This window comes from Stenella coeruleoalba (genome assembly GCF_951394435.1).
Source record: "Stenella coeruleoalba genome assembly, chromosome: 13".
In the NCBI taxonomy this organism is placed as follows: domain Eukaryota; kingdom Metazoa; phylum Chordata; class Mammalia; order Artiodactyla; family Delphinidae; genus Stenella; species Stenella coeruleoalba.
In genome coordinates, this window is record NC_137159.1 from 62,890,964 (window position 1) to 62,913,561 (window position 22,598).

A 22,598-nucleotide genomic window follows, 5' to 3' on the forward strand; every position below is an offset into this window, starting at 1 on the left:
CCGGAGCCTGTGCTTAAGATGGGCATCTATTTAAAATGGGTAACCAACAAGGACCCAGTATAGCACAGAGAACGCTGCTCAATATTATGCAACAACCTAAATGGAAAAAGAATTTGAGAAAGAATAGATACGTGTGTATGTATAACTGAATCACTTTCCTGTACACCTGAAGCTATCACAACATTGTTAATCAACTGTACTCCAACATAAAATAAAAAGTTAAAAAATATATATATAGTTCCAAATCAGAAGACAATTTAGTGAAAACAGTGGCATTGCTTTTTATTTTATAAATCTCATTAATGTATGGCTTAACAGAAGATAGCTGAATTGTCACATCTGCTTCTACATTCAATCTTTTGCAATATATTGGTTTGGTTGCAGCATAGGAAGGAAATGGGGATTTATAAAGATACGACTCATTGGAAAAGGGAGGAGTAAGTTAATATCCTTTTCAGATAATTGTGGAAATTTTTTTTTAGTATTATGCCAAAACTCAACAGGTGGCACTAGTTTCTTAGAGGTCTGTTGCACTGTGGAATCTGATACTAATCAATAAACTTTTTTGTACTTTAAAATCTATTGAGCTACCTTGCATTTTATGCATCTTTTATCCATGCATGATTTTGTTACATTGTGCATTGGTCATTCACTTTACAAAGTTCTTCCAAAGTTGACACACTTTATTATAATTGTGTTGGGGGTTCCTAAGCCCACCCTCAGGCTTAAGACATCAGAGGGAGTAGCACAGGGATGTACTTAATTGTATTAGCAAAAATGTGTAACAACACATGCAAAGTACTGCCAACCTAAAAAGCTCACCTGAGCCTTGGTGTCCATAGATTGTATTGGGGGTCAGTTAATGTAGACATACTGCTTTCATGAGTGACTGTGGCTAATCAGTCTTCAGCTCCCTAGAGCTGATAGAGCATGGTCCAGAAATTTAGGCATATAAAACACTCTTATCAGGCAAAATATTACAAGGTTCAGATGTTATCTACCATGAGTTAGTCAAGGGCCATTTCTTTCTTTGGAATGTGCAGAATTTTAACAACCCAAGCTTGCTGAGTTAACTCTTCATTGCACAATAATATAACCAAATATAGCTTTAGTTACTATCACCAGCAATCTCATTACAAAATTCTTCAAGTATTAAGAAGTTGTTAAGCTCTTAATTATAGATACAAGTTTTCCAAAATTTCAATTTTTCCCTTGAAAGCTCAAATTTTATCATTGCCAACAAATACTGTTTTCCTTGAAATAACAGGCTCAGTTCCTTCACTTTTGAGAAAATATCTGTCAAATACCCAAGTCTAAATAATCAACTTTTGTCCATCAATTATTCTTCCAGAGGAAAAAAAATGTTATTTCATGAAAAAAGTAGCTAGTTCAGCCTGCAAACCAAACAATTCCACACTTTATCTTTACAGAGCATCATACTTTGGTCTACTTTAGAAGAATTTTAGACATATTTCCCACTTCATCACATAAAATTTTAATAAGGTATGTATTTTAGGTTTGAGATTTAGTAAAATTAATTAGTTTTACTGCCTTATATTCTTAAGTGAAACTGGCTTTTTTTTTTCCTGTAACTTTGTGGCAGTGAAGAGTACAATAATTATTAGTATAGTTTGGTGCCACTGCCTTTATTCATGCTAAGGAACCAACAGTTTTACCCATCACTGATTTTGCATAATAAGTGCAATGTTAGCATAGTACAAAAAAACTACAACATTATTATGAAAATGGTTTTGATCTCACTGACCTTCTAGAATTATCTCAGGGACCCCAAGGGTTCTATGGATCACATACTGAGAACTATTGTTTTAGATTTGTCATTTTTTTCATCTCTTGTTAAAATGTGTTATATCTATAGTCTTATCTACTCCTAGAGTTGAAGGTGTGCTTTCAACAGAACTTTATACCCATAGAGGAATGATGTTTACTTTTGATTCCACTGGAGGAAGTTTAGGTGTTTCAAAGTATTGAACTGATTGACATGAAAAGTCCTTGAAAGTCAAAACCAAAGAATAAGAAACAATGAAAAAAAAAATTCTCTTTTGGGCCAAAAAAAAATTTATGCACATATTGCACATGGTGATGTAAGAGCCTAGGGAAAAATGTATATATACTTTATGCACTATAATAAAAATGAAAAAATACTACTATTTCCAGCATTATCAAATGTGATATATTCTGAACTTAATTTGTTAACTAGTGTAGCTGTTAAGCCACATATAAGAATTCCAAAACTATGATCAAAAGTCTGATTTTCTCTCCTTTTGTTCCATACTTAATAAGCTTTCATTTCTAATACTTTTCTTGCTTTGCTCGCCCTCGTTCTTTTTAATGAGACGTAATTTGGACAAGAGCCATTATCCTATCACACAGTAACTCCCTTTTCCCCAGAAATAGGATTCTGTAATATTGATTGCGTAATGCTATTGTTTTTGTGTGCTGTAGAAAACTTGACTAATCCACTCACTCCCACTGTGTCCATACTTTCAGTAAATCCAAAGTAAATTACAAAAGGTCATTAATCAAAAGCTAATGAACAGATTTATCTCTTTAGATTTTCTTCCATTATTCTTTTTTTTTTAGCTTTTGTAATTGAAATCTAGAAGATTCTGCTCCAAAAATGAGGTTTAGTTACATTATTTAAATTCCCATTTTTAAATAGCCTATGTTTATAATAAGGACTTCTGATTATGAAGGGCTAAAATGTTTGTAGAGACTACTCTTCTACTTGAGCATGATCTTCATTAATAGGAAAGAATGCTGTCTGTTTTCATTATCATCTCCTGTAAATGTTATATCTCACAATTAATCCACTATGTAAATGGTAAGCAGTTACATACAAAATTGTCACCATACCTTGTCTTCTTTGAAGAAGATTGATACAAATGACACAAGAAAGTTTCTTTGTTAGCTTAGACATGTCCCACACTTAAAGTATTAAGGAAATCTTACATTCTTCTCATCTTACAGGCTGTGGAATTGAAAGCTATGTTACTTGTGATAGATATCAGGCCTAGAATGATTTAGCCCAAAGAACTTTCAAATCAGTAGCATAAAATAAAATAAGTACAAAATAGAGTATCGGTTATAAGAGAGGACCATAAAGAGTTTAAAAGTCATAAAATACAGATGTGGGTCATGAAGAAACATACTTCAATGAGTTGGGCCTTAAAGCAGGAAAAAAATTGCGGCAGGTTGACATGTGTTTAAAAGGCAAAGCAAATTAGAAGGATGGCCTAACATCAGATGTGAAAACAAAAATATACTTTCAGAGAAGAATAAATAGTAAAATTTGTATAGAGTATGGAATGAAGAGAGAGGGAGAGAGAAAAGAAAAAGGGGAGGAACCCAAGACAACACCTTGCCTAAATAACTAGAAAATGTTAATACCTTTTTCAGAAAACAAAACAGATAAACACAAAAACAAAAAAAAGGTGTATGTGTGGGGGGCAAACAAACAAGCCAAAACAAAGAATTCAGACTGAAAGTTCTCATGGTCAGGAAGAAAATGAGTTCAGATTTGGATACATATTACTATTAACGTTTCTCAACAGTATGCCTATCTATGTTAATAAACACTGTCTTCAGATTCAAATAGTTGATCATGTGAACTGAATATTAAAAGATAATTTTACTGCTAACTGAATGAGCACAGACTTTGGAATTAAAGACAGGCTGAGTCCTGAGTCTGATTCTCTTTCCATTATACTCAACTCCTCACCTTTCTCCCTACCCCTCTGTTTGCAACATTTCATTGCTTATGAACTGCAGACCCAATGTCTGCAGGGTGCTATCATTCTGCAGTGCAGGAGACTCTTACGTGCCTTGGGATGGGTTGGATCGGATGTAAATGGAGTATTTGAAATTCCATACTGTGTTTATTCACTTGAGTTTGCGCACTCAAGTTCAAGTTGCTCAGATGAGAAGCAGCATAAGCCAATGACAAGTAAACCAGCGAAGACCCCTGGTTGGTTCCAAGAGTGAATTCCAATCATGCAGTCACATGTGGGGAGAAGGGATGACAGTCAATGACAACTCCATAAAATGTGCCTATGAATCTTAGACAGACAAATGGACCATGCAGTAGCAGGGCACTGCACCCACTTCAGGAATATTTCTCAGCCTGGGAGAAGTAGAATAGGTACATTTCAAATACTGTATGTGTTACTGAAATAGGAGATGGGGTAAGAGGAAAATGCCCTTTGTGACCTCTGGTGAAAAGTGTGAAGGGAACTGATTGAGTTTTGTGCAGGCTGCCTGCTCAAGTTATATGGTTGATTCCTATTGGAATGAGTTTTCTTAGACACTGACATCTTTGATAAAGGAGTTTTAAATTTCTCTTTGTTAATGTCCCTTAACTTTTTTTCTGAACTAATTGTGTCATATTTATTGTAGATTGTTTCCAACATATTTTATTTTCATTAAACCTTTAAGAAGTATTTTATTTACCTGATGCTACCATCCCCTAGAGCTAAAAACAATATTACCAACGTTATTAGAACAAGTTCTGGGTTTGCTTTTAGAACTGGGTCCTAGAAAATAAAATATCATTTAATTTTTACATTTTATGTAATTGATTATTAAGGGAACAAAGTCAGTTTATCTAGAGTTGAACAACTGGTTTTCTGAAAAACTGATTAACAAGAGTTAGAGAAATACATACAGTTGTGACATTTAAATGGAGTTTGGTTATGATAGCAAGCCAAACTTTAAAACCCTAAACATGTGTAATTAAAATAATTTTTGCAGAGCTGTATTTGAACAGTACCAGCAGTTATCTGTAATTATGCAGCTCCAATCACAAAATAATACAGGTTTCAATGTCACTAAGCACAATAAGGATAATCACTCTTCCATTATTCTGATGGGCATGTAATTAACAACTTAAAAAAGCTTTCATAGGGATATAACAGCCACAGTTTCAATAAAGACTTACAGTGTAAGCAGCTAGATTAACTGTATTGTAGTTAAAACTGACCTTTTCATTGTAGTTTTAAATCTCATACTAGTACTTTTTCAACCAAGGCCTATTTTTGCCTTTTCAAGCACTGGCAAAAACTCTTATTACTACAATATACATAGTATGCCTATGGACCTCAGTTTGCCTTAGAAAACTTATCTTGATACACAGGATGACACCTACTTTCCTGCACTTAAAAAACTTATCTTGTTTAATATGTTAAAAGATAAAGTAAGGTACATTAAAATTTTTTAAGGTTTATTTGAGCAAATATCAACTCTAATCAGCAGCACGAAAATGGAAGTGGTTAGGATAGCTCCACCTACAGGAGCTAAGGGAAGGTTCTTAGAGAGAACACTTGGAAGCAAAGCAAGGAAATTATTTGATTGGCTACAGCTTAGGCAGTTGCATTGTTTTGGAAAGTCTACTTGGCTATTTGTGACTGGCTGTTCTTCTTAACCCAGAGTCTGGTTTAGGATTCAGTTTGCTTATATAGACTACCAAAGCACTAGAGCCACCTCAGTCTAATGGCCTCCTTGTTTAATTACTTTAACAATTAATATGAACTTTTTACAAATACAAAATAATATGACAAATTTATGAAAAACTTGGTCTTAAAATATTCATAATTTTAGCACTTAGATATATTAATAAATTGATCTTGTTCCCTCTCTAGGCATATATTTAAAATATTCATAGTTATAGGGATCATAGGTTTAATGAACTTCTCAGTTATTCATATACATTTTCCAGTGCTGCTACATTGTCTGTATATATAAGTAAAGTTTGCATACTATTTTTCCAAATAGAAATACTATAATTTATTTAACTATTCCCTTAGTTTTTGAACATGCAGGTTGTAAAGAGGCAAATATAGCTATAGGTAAATTATCTTAATCATTGAAGTTCATTTCATGCAGTTTGTTCTTTCTGAGTTTTTTGAAATGTTCTGAACAAATATTGCATACCTAATTTTGTATTTTGCTTTTTTTTTTTTTTTTTTTTGTGGTACGTGGGCCTCTCACTGTTGTGGCCTCTCCCATTGCGGAGCACAGGCTCCAGACGTGCAGGCTCAGCAGCCATGGCTCACGGGCCCAGCTTCTCCGCCGCATGTGGGATCCCCCCGGACCGGGGCACGAACCCGTGTCCCCTGCATCGGCAGGCGGACTCTCAACCACTGCGCCACCAGGGAAGCCCAGAAATATAAATTTTAAATAAGAACTAGTGCCTTGGCTGAAAACTGCTTGTTCACAAGTAACAAAAACATCTTAAATTTCCTTAAGCAAAACCAGCCAACCATAAATGGGTGACGATAGTGATTTAAGGGGAAGGATAAGGAACAAATGGGTATCTTTTGGGCTTAGGGTCAGTGAATGTAGTCAGACATCAGGGGGATTGGAAGCAAAAATGAAAACACTGTCATGAACCAAGGCAACAACTCTCTCCACTTTTTTTTCTCTGGAATCACATGGTGTCTCCAATCTGTTCGTCTATGCATGTCTGCCTGACTTTTCTGCTTCATCTCTATTCGCCCAAAACCTGGCTACTCCTGCCCAATCCTTAGGTTCAATACCTATGGTCAAATAACCCATCCTCCCTGTTTCCTGATCTCAAGCTTACTGGAACAACAGGCCTCTGAAAAGGTTCACATTTAATCAGGTATCTATTCCTCTAATCATACGTGGTTGGGGTCAGAATCATGGAGCACACACGTGGGTGCAGCTCTCAGGGCAGCGATAGTTGTCAGAGCAGAAGGTAGGGGTGCCGCAGGCACCACAGAGGCAGTCTATTATGAGCACTGAGGAGGTGATTAAAAGTTGCTTCAATAACCATGATTTACACTGTTTCTAGGACAGCACCTAACAAATAATGTTTAATATATTAATTGAATTAAATTAAATATTTTAAGAATGATTTTCTTTAGACTGTGAATTTGTCCAGGTCGTTAAACATAATTCTATTCATGTGTACACAGATTATCAGTAATATATCTACCATGTAAAGCATACATACTTGTGCTTGTTCATTATTATTACATCTCAGTTTATTATGCACGTTTGTTGTATTTTTACACAAAAGCTAATTTCTATCATGATTTGTAAACTACTGGGGAAAGAGCAGCATTTTACTGATTTAGCATATTAATATCCCATTAATTGGTTCTCTTTAGTTTTTTGTTTCAAGCCAGATTTAAATGAAATTTTAATAATATTACATATGTCCTAATCCTCATCTTTTCTTTTTCAACAGCCTGTTTCTTCCCCTAAAAGGCCTGCTTGTCCCCTTACCACTCAATGTAATTTTAATTTATGTTAACGAAGGAAAATAATTGAAGATTTAACTCTATTCTAATTTATCAATCTTTGCTACTTGTGTATTTTTTATAAGTTAAAGTTAATTTGAAAAAGAGTCACATGAATGCTTAATAAGTTATTTCTAAGATATCTTTTGCAAAAAAAATTTATTCTGAATCTACATTGTGTCATCTTGCTACATAGAAAATATTTTTTAGGTAAAGAAATCAAGACAATATATTTTTTCTTTACTGTTGATTAGCCAAATGTATTAATTTTTATTTTAAGTATTAAATTTAGCATCTGCTATTTACAGATTTTTCTTTCTTCTGTTTTCACTTTTACCAATGAGTGATTAGGTAAAAGTTTTCTCTCTTCTCTTTCTTCATGGAGAGACAGACTAAAGATTGCACTTCCAAATGGGTTTCTGAAAATCTGTACATTGTTTGGTCAATGAATACCACAGAAATTGCCTGAGATTTATCCTAAGATGCATTATATCAAAGCCATGCAAATCTTAGAAATTATATCACCACTTCATTACTAATTATTTCTATTATTATACAAATTAATTATGAGTTTGAATATGCTACCTTAATACTGGAAATGCTTTTGACACATAACTTAGTTCTAAATAATGGCTAATATCTATGCTGAATATATCTAGTGTCTAATGTGGAACTGTTAAAAGAAGGAGTTGGCAAACTACTGCCTGCAGGCCAAATCTGACCCACCATCTGTTTTTTGTAGATAAAGTTTTATTGGAACACAGCCACATATACTCACCTATGTATTGTCTCAGGCTGCTTGTACAATACAATGACAGAATTGAGTACTTAACAGAGACCATAGGACCCACAAGCCTAATATACATTGTTTAGCTCTTTATAGACAAAGTTTGCTAAACTCTCATTTAAAGCATGACTCTCAGCCAGTTGCCAATGTCACACACAATTCACAAAATAATTATGCTAATATAGAGACAGAGATATTCTTGTTGAGAAACAGATGAGATCCAATGATCACAAAATTTATGTCCCATACCTCTAAAATTTCAATTTTAAACTATCTAGATAGTTTAGGATTTTAATAACATCATGGTGGTCAAAAGGAACATGGCCCTTTCATGATGGCATTGACACTCATGAAGAGGATGATTTTATTATAGCAGAAACTCAAGTCAACTTGGATTTTGGTATTTCTGGAGAAGTCCTGTTATAAACATCTATCAAGTTGAATATGTGTTGCAGAGGAAAACAAGACTTCCTCTAGAGACAAATTATCAGTAAAATCTTGTGAATTACAGTAAGATTCATAAAAGGAATCTGAACAAAAGATCCTTATAAAAACTTTTTTTCCTAAAACTTTAAAGATGAGCCACAGTATCTTGCAACATGTTAACAGAAACCTTCAAAGCTAGTTTCATATAGGAGTTGTTTAGTCAATGAGTCAATTAATATTGAGGTCGCAGTCAGTCATTGGTGTTTATGTAGTAAATAAAGGAATCACAGAGCTCTTGTCATATAAGCCATTGAAGGTAACCAGGAAATGAACTGATGAATTAAATCTCATTCTAGACTTATATTTAAAGCATATGTAGGAGGGCAGAGTCAAGATGGCGGTGTGGGAAGACACTGAGTTAGCAGTCTTCCCACAACTAGGGCACTTGCTGGCTGCTGGTGGGGGACCCTGACACCCAAGGAGATGGGAAGAACCCCCAAGTGAACTGGTAGGACATGGGGGGACAGAGTGGGGAGAAGAAGTGGAGGCCAGACAGGGTTGGCGCCCCTGAGGCCGGGGAGATCAGAAGAGGTAGGCAGGAGGGGTCCTCTGGGAGAAGCGGGAGAGGAGCAGAGGATGATTACCTGGCCCACTCAGCCTGGGAAGCCTGCTGAGCCCCTAGGCCGGTCCCCTGCCCTCCAAGTTCCCCCTCTCCCTGTGGCTGCTTGTTCATGGGGGCATAGGAAGAATGCAGAGGGGAGAACAGGAGAGGCAGGTGGGAGGGGCTCTCTGGTACTGGAGGAGCAGGAGAGGAGAGGAGAGCATTTGCCCCACCCACTTGAGCCCTGGAAGCCTGCTGGGCTGGGCCCCCTGCCCTCTGAGACAAGGGATGGGGCCCTTCTGTTCTTTGAGCCTAAGCCCCACCCTCCCACAGCCCCCAGGGCCTTTTCCAGCCCTCTGGGTTCTGAGCATTGGCCCTGCACACCACCCAAACCTCACCCTTGCTTAGGCCCCACCCTCCACAGCCAAGGCCTTTTCCCTGTATGTTTTTTTTTCTCTTTTCCCTCCTCCTCTTTTTTACTCTTGTGATACTGTTGTACCTTCTGGTTGTTGATTCATCTATATTTTTTATTTTTATATTCTTTCTAACATAGCTGTTAGTTTCCTAGTCTAATTTTATTTTTTACTTTATTATTGTTCTCTCTCTTTCTTTATTTGCCACCACACATGGCTTGTGGGATCTTGGTTCACAAGCCAGGGGTCGGGCTGAAGCTCCTGCTGTGGGAGCTCCGTGTTGAACCACTGGACTAACAGAGAACCTCAGACACCAGGGAATATTCATCGGACTGAGGTTCACAGAGGTCCTCATCTCAGCATCAAGATCCAGCTGTACCCAACAGCCTACAAACTCCAGTGTTGGAAATCTCAGGCCAAACAACTAGTAAGACAAGAACACAATCCCACTTATAAAAAAAAAAAAAAATGAGACAGCAAAAAAATATGTCACAGATGAAGGAGCAAGGTAAAAACCTACAAGACCAAATAAATGAAGGGGAAATAAGCAATACACCTGAAAAAGAATTCAGAGAAATGATAGTAAAGATGATCCAGAACCTTAGAAATAGAATGGAGGCACGGATGGAGAAAATACAAGACATGTTTAACAAAAATCTAGAAGAACTAAAGAACAAACAGAGATGAACAACACAATAACTGAAATGAAAAATACACGAGAAGGAATCAATAACAGAATAACTTAAGCAGAAGAACAAATAAGTGAGCTGGAAAACAAAATGGTGGAAATAACTGCTGAGGAGCAGAAAAAAGAAAAAAGAATGAAAAGAATTGAACACAATCTCAGAGACCTCTGGGACAACACTAAACTTACCAACATTCGAATTATAGGGGACCCAGAAGAAGAGAAAAAGAAAGGGTCTGAGAAAATATCTGAAGAGATTACAGTCTAAAACTTCCCTAACATGGGAGATAAAACAGTCACCCAAGTCCAGGAAACACAGAGAGTCCCATACAGGATAAACCCTAGGAAAAACACACCAAGACACATATTAATCAAACTAATAAAACTTAAATTAAAAGAAAAAAATATTAAAAGCAGCAAGGGAAAAACAAAAAATAACATATAAAGATTTCCGATAAGGTTATCAGGTGATTTTTCAGCAGAACTCTGCAGGCCAGAAGGGAGTGGCAGGATATACTTGAAGTGATGAAAGAGAAAAACCTACAACCAAGATTACTCTATACAGCAAGGATCTCATTCAGATTCAATGGAGAAATCAAAAGCTCTTCTGACAAGAAAACGCTAAGAGAATTCAGCACCACCAAACCAGCTTTACAACAAATGCTAAAGGAACTTCTCTAGGCAGGAACCATAAGAGAAGAAAAAGACCCACCAAAACAAACCCAAAACCATTCAGAAAATGGTAATAGGAACATACATATCAATAATAACCTTGAATGTGAATGGATTAAATGCCCCAACCAAAAGACAGAGACTGGTGAATAGATATAAAAACAAGACCCATATATATGCTGTCTACAAGAGGCCCATTTCAGACTTAGGGACACATAGACACTGAAAGTGAAGGGATGGACAAAGATATTCCATGTAAATGGAAATAAAAAGAAAGCTGGAGTAGCAGTACTTGTATCAGATAAAATAGATTTTAAAATAAAGACTATTACAAGAGACAAAGAAGGACACTACATAACGATCAAAGGATCAATCCAACAAGAAGATATAACAATTATAAATGTTTATGCACCTAACATAGGAGCACCTCAATACATAAGGCAAATGCTAAAAACCATGAAAGGAGAAATCAACAGTAACACAATAATAGTAGGGGACTTTAACACACCACTTACACCAGTGGGCAGATCATCCAAACAGAAAATAAATAAGGAAACACAAGCTTTAAATGTCACAATAGGCCAGATAGATTTAACTGATATTTACAGAACATTCCACCTAAAAATGGCAGAATACACTTTCTTCTCAAATGCACACAGAACATTCTCCAGGACAGATCACATCTTGGGTCACAAATCAAGCCTCAGAAAATTTAAGATAATTGAAATCGTATCAAGCATCTTTTCTGACCACAACACTATGAGATTGGAAATCAATTATAGGAAAAAAAATGGTAAAACTCACAAATACATGGAGGCTAACCAGTGTGCTACTAAATAACTAAGAGATCACTGAAGAAATCAAAGAAGAAATAAAAAAATACATAGAAAAAAATGACAACGAAAACACAATGACCCAAAACCTACAGGATGCAACAAAAGCAGTTCTAAGAGGGAAGTTTATAGCAATTCAGTCTCACCTCAAGAAACAAGAAAAATCTCAAATAAACAACCTAACCCTACACTTAAAACAACTAGAGAAAGAAGACCAAAGAAAACCCAAAGGCAGTAGAAGGAAAGAACTCATAAATATCAGAGGAGAAATAAATGAAATAGAAACAAAGAAAACAATAGCAAAGATCAATAAAACTAAAAGCTGGTTCTTTGAGAAGGTAAAAAAATTGATAAACCCTTAGCCAGACTCATCAAGAAAAAAAGGGAGAAGACGCAAATCAATAAAATTAGAAATGAAGAAGGAGAAATCACAACTGACACTGCAGAAATACAAACGATTATAAGAGACTACTACAACCAACTATATGCCAATAAAATGTACAACCACGAAGAAATGAACAAATTCTTGGAAAGGTACAATTTTCCAAGACTGAACCAGGAAGAATTACAAAATATAAACAGACCTTTCATAGGTAATGAAATTGAAACCATAATTTAAAATCTTCCAACAAACAAAAGTCCAGGACCACATGGCCTCACAGGCGAATTCTATCAAACATTTAGAGAAGAGCTAAACATTTAGAGAAGAGCTAACACCCATCCTTCTCAAACTCTTCCAAAAAATTGCAGTGGGAGAAATACTCCCAAATTCATTCTATGCCACCATCACCCTGATACCGAAACCAGAAAAAAATATCACAAAAAAAGAAAATTATAGACCAATATCACTGATGACACTGATGCAAAAATCCTGAAAAAAATACTAGCAAATAGAATCCAACAACACATTATAAGGATCATACACCATGATCAAGTGGGATTTATTCCAGGGATGCAAGGATTCTTCAACATATGCAAATCAAGCAATGTGATAACCACATTAACAAATAAAATAAAAAACATGATCCTCTCAATAGATGCAGAAAAACTTTTGACAAAATTCAACACCCAGTTATGATAAAAACTCTCCAGAAAATGGGCATACAGGGAACCTACCTCAACATAATAAAGGCTATATATGACAAACCCACAGCAAGCAACATACTAAATGGTGAAAAACTGAAAGCATTTCCACTAAGATCAGGAACAAGACGAGGATGTCTACTTTCACCACTCTTATTCAACATAGTTTTGGAAGTCCTAGCCATGGCAATCAGAGAAGAAAAACAAATAAAATGAATAAAAATTGGAAAACAATAAGTAAAACTGTCACTGTTTGTGGACAACATGATACCATACATGGAAAATTCTAAAGATGCCACCAGAAAACTACTTGAACTACTCAATGAATTTGGTAAGGTTGCAGGATACAAAATTCATGCACAGAAATCTCTGGCATTCCTATACACCAACAATGAAAAATCAGAAAGAGAAATTAAGGAAAAAATCCCATTTACCATCACAACAAAAAAAAATAAAATACCTAGAAATAAACCTGACTAAGGAGGCAAAATACTTGTACTCAGAAAACTATAAAACACTGATGAAAGAAATCAAAGATGACATAAACAGATGGAGAAAAATACCATGTTCTTGGATTGGAAGAATCAATATTGTGAAAATGAGTATACTACCCAAACAATCTACAGATTCAACGTAATCCCTATCAAATTACCAATGGCATTTTATAGAATTAGAACAAAAAATGTTTACAATTCATATGGAAACATAAAAGACCCCAAATAGCCAAAGCAATCTTGAGAAAGAAAAACGGAGTTGGAGGAATCAGGCTCCCTAACTTCAAAGTTTACCACGAAGCTACAGTAATGAAGACAGTATGGTACTGGCACGAAAACAGAAATATAGAACAATGGTACAAGATAGAATGCCCAGAGATAATTCCACGCACATACGGTCACCTTATTTTTGATAAAGGAGGCAAGGATATACAATGGAGAAAAGACAGCCTCTTCAATAAGTGGTGCTGGGTAAACTGGAGTTACATGTAAAAGAATGAAATTAAAACACTATCTAACACCATACACAAAAATAAATTCTAAATGGATTAAAGACCTAAATGTAAAACTAGACACTATAAAACTCTTAGAGGAAAACATAGGAAAAACACTCTTTGACATAAACCACAGCAAGATCTTTTTTGACCCCCCTCCTAGAGTAATGGAAATAAAAACAAAAATAAACAAACGGGACTTAATTAAGCTTAAAAGCTTTTGCACAGCAAAGGAAACCATAAACAAGATAAAAAGACAACCCTCAGAATGGGAGAAAATATTTGCAAATGAAGAAACAGACAAAGGATTAATCTCTAAAATGTACAAACAGCGCATGGAGCTCAATAGCAAAAAACCAAGAAATCCCATTAAAAAATGGGCTGAAGACCTAAATAGACATTCCACCAAAGAAGATGTACAGATAGCCAAGAGGCACATGAAAAGATGCTCAATATCACTAATTATTAGAGAAATGCAAATCTAAACTACAATGAGGTATCACCTAACGTCAGTCAGAATGGCTATTATCAAAAAATCTAGAAACAATAAGTGCTGGAAAGGGTGTGGTTGAAAAGCAAACCTTCCGGCACTGTTGGTGGGAATGTAAATTGATACAACAACTATGGAAAACAGTATGGAGGTTACTTAAAAAACTAAAAATAGAACTACTATATGACCCAGCAATCCCACTACTGGCCATATACCCTGAGAAAACCATAATTCAAAAAGAGACATGTACCACAATGTTCATTGCAACACTATTTACAATAGCCAGGGCATGGAACCAACCTAAATGTCCAACAGATGAATGGAAAAAGAAGATGTGGCACATATATACAATGGAATATTACTCAGCCATTAAAAGAAACGAAATTGAGTTATTTGTAGTGAGGTGGATGGACCTAGAGTCTGTCATACAGAGTGAAGTAAGTCAGAAAGAGAAAAAACAAATACTGTATTCTAACACATATATATGGAATCTAAAAAAATGGTACTGATGAACCTATTTGCAGGACAGGAATAAAGAGGTAGATACAGAGAATCGACTTGAGGACATGGGATGGGAGGAGGAAGCTGGGGCAAAGTGAGAGTAGTATCGACATATATACACTACGGAATGTAAAATAGTTAGCTAGTGGGAAGAAGTAGCATAGCACAGGGAGATCAGCTTGGTGCTTCAAGATGACCTAGAGGGGTGGGATAGGGAGGATGGGAGGGAGGCTCAAGAGGGAGGGGATATGGAGACATATGTATGCATATTGCTGATTCTCTTTGGTGTACAACAGAAACTAACATATTATTGCGAAGCAATTATACTCCAATACAGATCTATTAAAAAAATAATAAAGCATATGTACGTTGATCACAGTGATGGTGTAGCTCCTACTCTATGAAATCTCTTCTGAAGAGAGAGATGTCTCAAAAATTATATGCTGTGCCATCCAGAGCTTTGGGCAAATTCCTTAACTACCAAATGAAAGGTTCTTCTTTGTACTGCAATGACTTGTAAACTACATGAGAAAACACATTCTGCATATTCCCACTTCAGTGCTCTTTATAAAATAAATTGGAAGGCTGCCAACTTAATTTTTTTTTTTTCATCAGAAGTGAAGTAGATTTCTCAGGTGTTCGGTTACCTACTACTATTTTTGTAATGTGTTATAAAAAATCAGTTTTTCCTAATAAACAAGACAGCAATATTGTTGATACATTTAAAAAGACAAGGTTTATCCACTGCCTGGCTTACAACAGATGTATTCTAAATTTGTGGGTCCATCTATGCAAGGAACTGGTAATAGCCAAAGGCACCTTATCTGCTTTTATATGGAAAACTTTAATTTGGATGAAGTGTATTAAATTTTCTGATTGATTTTATTTCTGAAAACATCTTTTGTTGGGAGAATATGCTTCTCTAGTATACTGGAGATACTGCTATGACAATAAATGTATGCTGGATTTATTTGTTTTTAATGTATATTTTATGACTAATAGTGATTTGATGAGAGACTCTCCCTTAATAGATGAAAGATGAAACAATAGGCAAGTCAAAACAGAGTTGGAGAAAATGAAATTTTGGAATTTATCTTATGCTCATCTCTCACAGTTTCAACAAGCGGTATAAATAGTACTAGAGATCCTTGTGCATTAAAAAATACATATTTATATCAGATAAGGTATCAGTTATGGTGGCACATAAATAAAAAGATCCAGAAACAACTTAGATTTGAGTTATAGCTTTCTGAGGGCTACTTTAAAAAAAATAATTAGCCTCATCAATAAAATCTACAGTAGAAATTTACCAAGCAAGTAGATATTTTAAAAGTATAATGTTTATTTGTATAATATAAATGAGAATAAAATATTTCCCTCTTCCATTTTGTAGTTATGTTATAAATAAACTACACAAAGACTTATGCCAGTAATTCTTAAGAATTTGAAGAATTGTAATTTGTCATATCATTAAGAACCATTATTTTAGAAATTAAACAATCTAAAATTGGAATTGAATCTCATAAAACCTTCTCTACATGGCAGAGTATGATGTATCTGCAAAGGAGATATTTTGCCTAACATATGTTGATGGATATTATTTTGTATGTATTTATTTTTGTGGTTTTTGACTCTCAGCATATTACTATTTACTCTGCCATTTATCACAATCAACAAAGCATTCAAGTGATCACCACCTTCTCATAAGTGGTTGGATTGTTAGAAATCACAGAATGAATCAGCTATTTTACTGAAACGCGAAATACAATAGAAAACAAAATTGCTAGATTTTTTAAAACAAAAAGTATGAATATTTCATAATGGTAGTGGTCTACAAGATATTACTCAGAAGATGCTAAGGTGTGTCACATGAGTAAACATCAGCAATGCTGTTGAGTTGATATACATCTACTTCAAGTTGCTGTGCAACTTGTCAAGTTGTTGAGAGTACTAGAGATTAAAGCATTACAGGAAACAGTAATATCAGGCAATACACTGAAATTTTCATGTTAGCCATTTGTGTAAAACTCTTCCTCCACCAAAGCATTCACCATCACTGCTATGAAGCTATGAAATTGATTGACTGGATTTACACCTCCTCTTTCTTCCCTTCCCACCTTTTTGGTGACAGTGCTAGTGGACTGTCAAATGGCTAGAAATGAACAGTCAAATCCTGGCAGCAAGAATATGCAGAAGTGAGGGACACAGAGTTAAGCCTATTAAGTAATCTGTTTTTTGTTGTTTTTTTTAAAGTAATTGAGAGGTGAATGTAATGAGCTTTTGCTTACTTTGGGACATCCTCAATTTTTATCATCTGGATAGTATACCTCATATATCTGGCACACAAAATAATATCAGCATAACAGAAGCAATTCTGTTGACACTTTAACTGTCTAAATATAACCCATTAATCTTAGCATTTACCTGAAGATAATGTGTTAAAGGAGAAAGTCATTGATTTGTATCAGAAATCTTCATTAAAGAACTGTCAACACACTCTTAGTTCTGGTGTCAAAAGTAGAATTTCTTTAAGCACTAACTACATTCTTTGGCAGAGCTTGGTAGGCAGGTGCCAAGTCTACATTTGATTCCTATAACCAGAAAATTAACATGGAAAAATACTGCTTCCTACTGTCTTGATCAAATATCACTGATATTTGACAAAACATAGTCTTATCTAAAAGGAAAATTAACGGACATTAAGTGACATGTTAGAAATTAAAGTTTACTTTTACATAAAAAGAGTTTCAACAACAGTGTGTACTGATAAAGAATATTTAGAACAATTCTCCAGATAGTCATCAGTGAAGGTGTATGGAACTAATTTGACCAGAACAAGTAGGTTCACTAACACAGGTTGATGAACTTGCACATGGAGTATTGGGTTTGGGGTTGCTGAAGGCTGAGTGTCATAGGGACACTGAAGTATTTGATATAGAAGAATTGAAGAATGTTTAGTCTATAGAATTTAAGAATAATATCAGTTTAATAATTGATTAACATTTATTATTATTCATATTATTAAATCAGTAATTAAATAATAATTAGAATTCTATCTGGGTGTAGGGTTGACTCAAATGAACGTGAGTCAATTTTTTCTGGGCACCTGCTTTCCCAGAATTGTTCAGGAACCTCAAATGGCTTTGAACTATTTAGGTCTTACTGTTTCCATATCTGGTATTTCTTTTGGGGGTTACTTCTTGTCTTGACCTTTCCACTCTCCACTTAACTGATACATTACTGCTTATCCCCATTCTGATATCTTAATCGTTGGAGATCTAACTCATTTAGTTCTTCCTGTCTGGTCCCAATAACTGTCACTTACGTTATCTTGCCCAGTGTTACCTTCTTCATGGTTGATTCTATCATTCCACTAGGCAGTCCTGCCCCTCTGCCTGGTATGAATATTTGTAATTCATGGCTCTATGGTTATTTATCACTTCAGCCAACTATATGTAGCTTATTGTTTTCTATCTTCAGTTCAAAGTTGAGTTGTCAATAGCCATTGCTTCTTAAAAGTCCGTATAGTAAATATCTTCCTGTCTTGTTCTGTTTGTCTTCTTGCTCATGTCAATTTGCTGCATGGTGGGCAAAGTTCTCTGAGTTTGGTACCATATGGGAAAATAAACATTAGAGATGCCACAAGGTTCTCAGTGACTTTAAGGTAAGTTTGGTGGGATTTTAGAGCAGTTGGCTTTGAATTTGTTTTAAATCAAATTATTCTTTTAAAATATACTTCAATAATATAAAAGAGACCTTTTCTGGCATTATGATCCAGCATTGCTATAGGGAGAATTACAGGATTTGTAACAGAATATACAAACATCTGTTCTTTCTCAGAGCCTGCTCTGGAGATTCTTGAGGGTAACAGTGACTTCAATCAACATTATTATCAGAAATATACTCTCCAAGTTCTCTTAAATAAACCAGGCAGAATCAGAATACTCTACATATCATGAATGTAATTTCAAAACAGCAAGATCAGGAATAGCAGACCTTAAGATCTACCACTAACTATTATCTGGGGTAGAGGGAGATTACTGATTAGACATTCTTCACTACATGCCCACCCGTTAACTAAAACCCTGTATTTTTTTTTTTTAACCAACACTAGTCCATAGCTGGAAGTTAAATATTGTAACTGAGGCAGTGAGACTGTAACTAGAGACTCTCAGCTCCTCTACCCTACTTCAGCATTAACTTAGCTTGCTGCTGATGGACCAAGTTGTTGATGCATATCAAGATTGAAGATTAGTTGTTCTATAGGATATACCCTTGTGCCTTATTCTCCAGGAATAGCTAACCAAAGATTTATGGCTCAGATAATATTCCAACCTCAAGCAAGACTTGACAGCTACTTGGAAACACGTGATTGAGACAACCATCCCTGAAAATAGAAAGATTACCTACTCCCCAGCACGTAGCTCCTTCCTCTTTTCCCTATATAATCTCTGAGCAAAACCTGGGGAGTTGGGACTTGATTCTTAGAGACATGAGGCCACCTTCTCCCCAGGATTGCCAGTTTCCTCAATAAAGCTATCTTTCCTTTACCCAACATGTGTGGTAACAATGTTAATGTATTACACCTCACTGAGTATAAAGAATATTCACATGATATTTCGAAGTCTATTTAAAAAGTGTACACTCTGAACCTCTATTAAGCAATGTTGTAGCCAAATATTAAGAAAGCAGTCTGTAGATTGGACATTTTCCTTCGGTTCAGATTCACGTTTTCAAAGGTTAACAGCTAACAGCTTAGTTAAATTTACCATCCCAAGAAAGTCCTTACTAAGTCTGATTAATTACTTGGAACTCAGAATACTTACTTACAAGAATACAAATCTCTGTAGAACAGAAATTGAATATCGAGAGTTTCTTTCCAAAATGAGACTTTCAGAAAAACTTATGACTAAAAATGGAGGATATATGTGGAAATCATTAAGCACTTTGAACTCAGTATTATGAAATTTTCAAGATTTGTTCTTGTAAACACCTAGCACAATCTATTTTTATATATGAATTTAAGAGTAAATAGTTAACTTATTTCTTATACTCTTAAAGTTAAGATTCATAATCATCAAGCTCAATTTCTCTCTTGGTTCAAAAATGTCTCTTATCTCTTCGAAAGAGGGGCACTTGACCTCTTCTTGGCCACCACTAGATCTTTCTACTTCGGGATATTTCTGATTTAAAATTCTTCCTCACATTGCTCCGAAACCCACCCTCTCTACTCCTGCCCATCGGAGTAATACAGCACTGGTGTTTCTTCTCTTCCATATGACAACAATTTAAGGGAAGTCTCCAATTGTTCATAAAGTCATTTCATATATCCTATAAATTATAGCGCCTTCCCGTCTTCATCACATACTAGTTGATCAGTGTGCTTCTTTACACATTCTGTCATATTTTAGTCTGAAGTAATTTTAGGATGAACAAAACCAACATCAGTTTTTTCTTTGAACTATTACCCAGGCAAGCCTTCATTACTTATCATTTGAGAAGTGTTTATATGAATGTGAACATTTATATCTGTTAAGTTTCATTGTCATCACCTACCTTACCCATGCTCCCTGCTGAGCTGACTCTGGATCAGGTGATCCCAAACTCTGATCACAACTGATTGGACTGAGTGTGGTTCCACACCTGCCTATTCAAGAGCAGTCATTTTATTGACTATCCAGGAACATACCTCTTTGGCGACCTATATCAGAAAGATGAGAAGAGCTGATTAGGTCATTCATCTCAAGCATTAAAACAAAAACAGTATATCTGAGTGTGATATGTATATCAGTAGTAGCATAAAAATTACTTTATGTGGCATATGCATGAATTAAACAAAGGATGTTGAACATGTTTGATTGTCTATAATGAGTAAAAAATAACACATCAAAACCACTATTTTATGGACAGTGATTGTTTAGAGCAGGTTAAGAAAAAAGATCAATTTGAAGTTGGTTAAAAGAAAAAAATACTAAGTAAATAAAAGAGCCCTAATGAAAACTAATGACCAGAACATATTTTGAGAACAATTCCTCTGATATCAGTTTTTATTACAAAATACATCTAGCCTTCCTAAGAATGTACACATTCAAGTTTTATAACCATGTATTCCATAGATCCTTTTAGTCACCGATAAATTCGGGAATGAGATTCATAGATAGAAAGAAAGGAAACTACCAATTATTGGTGCCTATTTTCTATCAAATAAAATCCCACTTCTTACAGATCAGCTAAGGCAAAACCTCCCCAATCTACCAGGACAGATTTCCTAATTCTGTGTCTGTGCTCCCATAGATGTTTTCATTTTTGCTTTCTGGAGTTTTAGAATCATGTCTATTTTGTTGACTTTCCAGTATATGAGTATATGTACATAGCATCTGAGGTATAGTGCTATTATTTTTTAATCAAACAAAACACTGTAGTTGAAACTCTTGTTACCACTACACCAAGTTATTTTTTCATACAAAAGTGACAGGTAAAAGTAAAGATAGAAATATCAAAAGACCTGGAAAGGTGGCCTTTCTATGATGAGGAAATAGGGAACAAAGTAAAGAGATAAGGCTTAGGACAAGGCAGACATGGATTTGAGGTCCAGCTCTTCTACTTAGCAGCTAAATGAATTGAAGCAAATCATTTGTCATTCCTGAGACTGAACTTCCTTGTCTATAAAATGGGAACCTACATGTAAAGTGCCGGGGACAAAGTAAATCCATCCAATAACTACCATCAATAAGACTGCATGATTCTTAATTCAGAAAAAAATTGATGCAAATGTTACCAAACACAGGTTTGGCTGCTTGCTGCTCGAAAGCCAGTACTCAAGAGACAAGTGTTGGTTAAAAAAGGAAAGGTTGCTTTATTCAGGAGTTTGGCAACCTGGGGAAAAGGTGGACTCATGTTCAAAAACAAATTCTGAAGATTCTGCTCAACCATAAAGTTTTTAAAGGGAGAGTCATTTGGGGGGTGAGTCAGAGTCTTCGTTTTCTTCCACTATGTGCAGACTTTCTTTTGATTGGTTGGTGGTGAGGTAACAGGGCAGTGTTCCAGGAACCTTGTGCTCATCCTGAAGTTACCATCCTCCACCTGGGTGGAGGCCTTAGTTCCTACAGAAGAACTTAAAGGTATCACTTATATTCCTTGAGGAGGAACCAGGACTCTGTCCCACATCTGCACTATTGTTTCTTGACTGCTACTCCTTTGTTTCTGCATTCCCTCCCTTCCCTGATAAGCAACTATTTGAATCTGCCCTTTGGAACTCTGGGAAAGTCAGGGAGGCTGAATGAAGTGAATGAAGCCTATTTTCTACAAACAAGAAACAAGGGACATGGAAGGAATTTGTACTTCGGAGGTCCCCACAGGGTCCTGCTCCATTTCACAAGGTCTTGAGAATAAACTTTCATGTGACTCATAAAAACTTTTTACCAGCATTCCTTCTTAAGTAAACAATCAAACAGACAAAAACACTGTATCAGTAAAATTCACTTTATGCTAAAGCTTATGAATGATCCAAAAGTTATAAATAATTAAAGAGAACACACTTGAATTCTCTATTTTATAGTTTTCTTTTGGATTCTTATTAGTTTGTTGATATTGGGGTTGTTACTTCTATTTTTACATAGAAAAAATATGTATCTTTTAAATCTTAAACTCTTTTTTAAAACAGTCGATACCCTGGTAAAAATTTATTCCAATTAAAATGAGATTCATTAATTAAAAGTATTTTAATTCTAGGGCTTCCCTGGTGGCGCAGTGGTTGAGAGTCCGCCTGCCAATGCAGGGGACATGGGTTCGTGCCCCGGTCCGGGAAGATCCCACATGCCGCGGAGCGGCTGGGCCCGT

The 22,598-nt window shown here is 35.5% G+C and overlaps 1 long non-coding RNA gene across 3 annotated transcripts in view; it reads right to left on the reverse strand.

Moving 5' to 3' along the window:
* LOC307196463 overlaps positions 1–22,598 on the reverse strand; it is a 706,311-nt gene that overhangs the window by 155,091 nt on the left and 528,622 nt on the right. For all 3 annotated transcript variants that reach the window (XR_013831138.1, XR_013831139.1, XR_013831140.1), the window contains one exon: positions 20,316–20,460. This is a non-coding gene — a long non-coding RNA (uncharacterized lncRNA). The remainder of the gene's footprint in view (positions 1–20,315; positions 20,461–22,598) is intronic.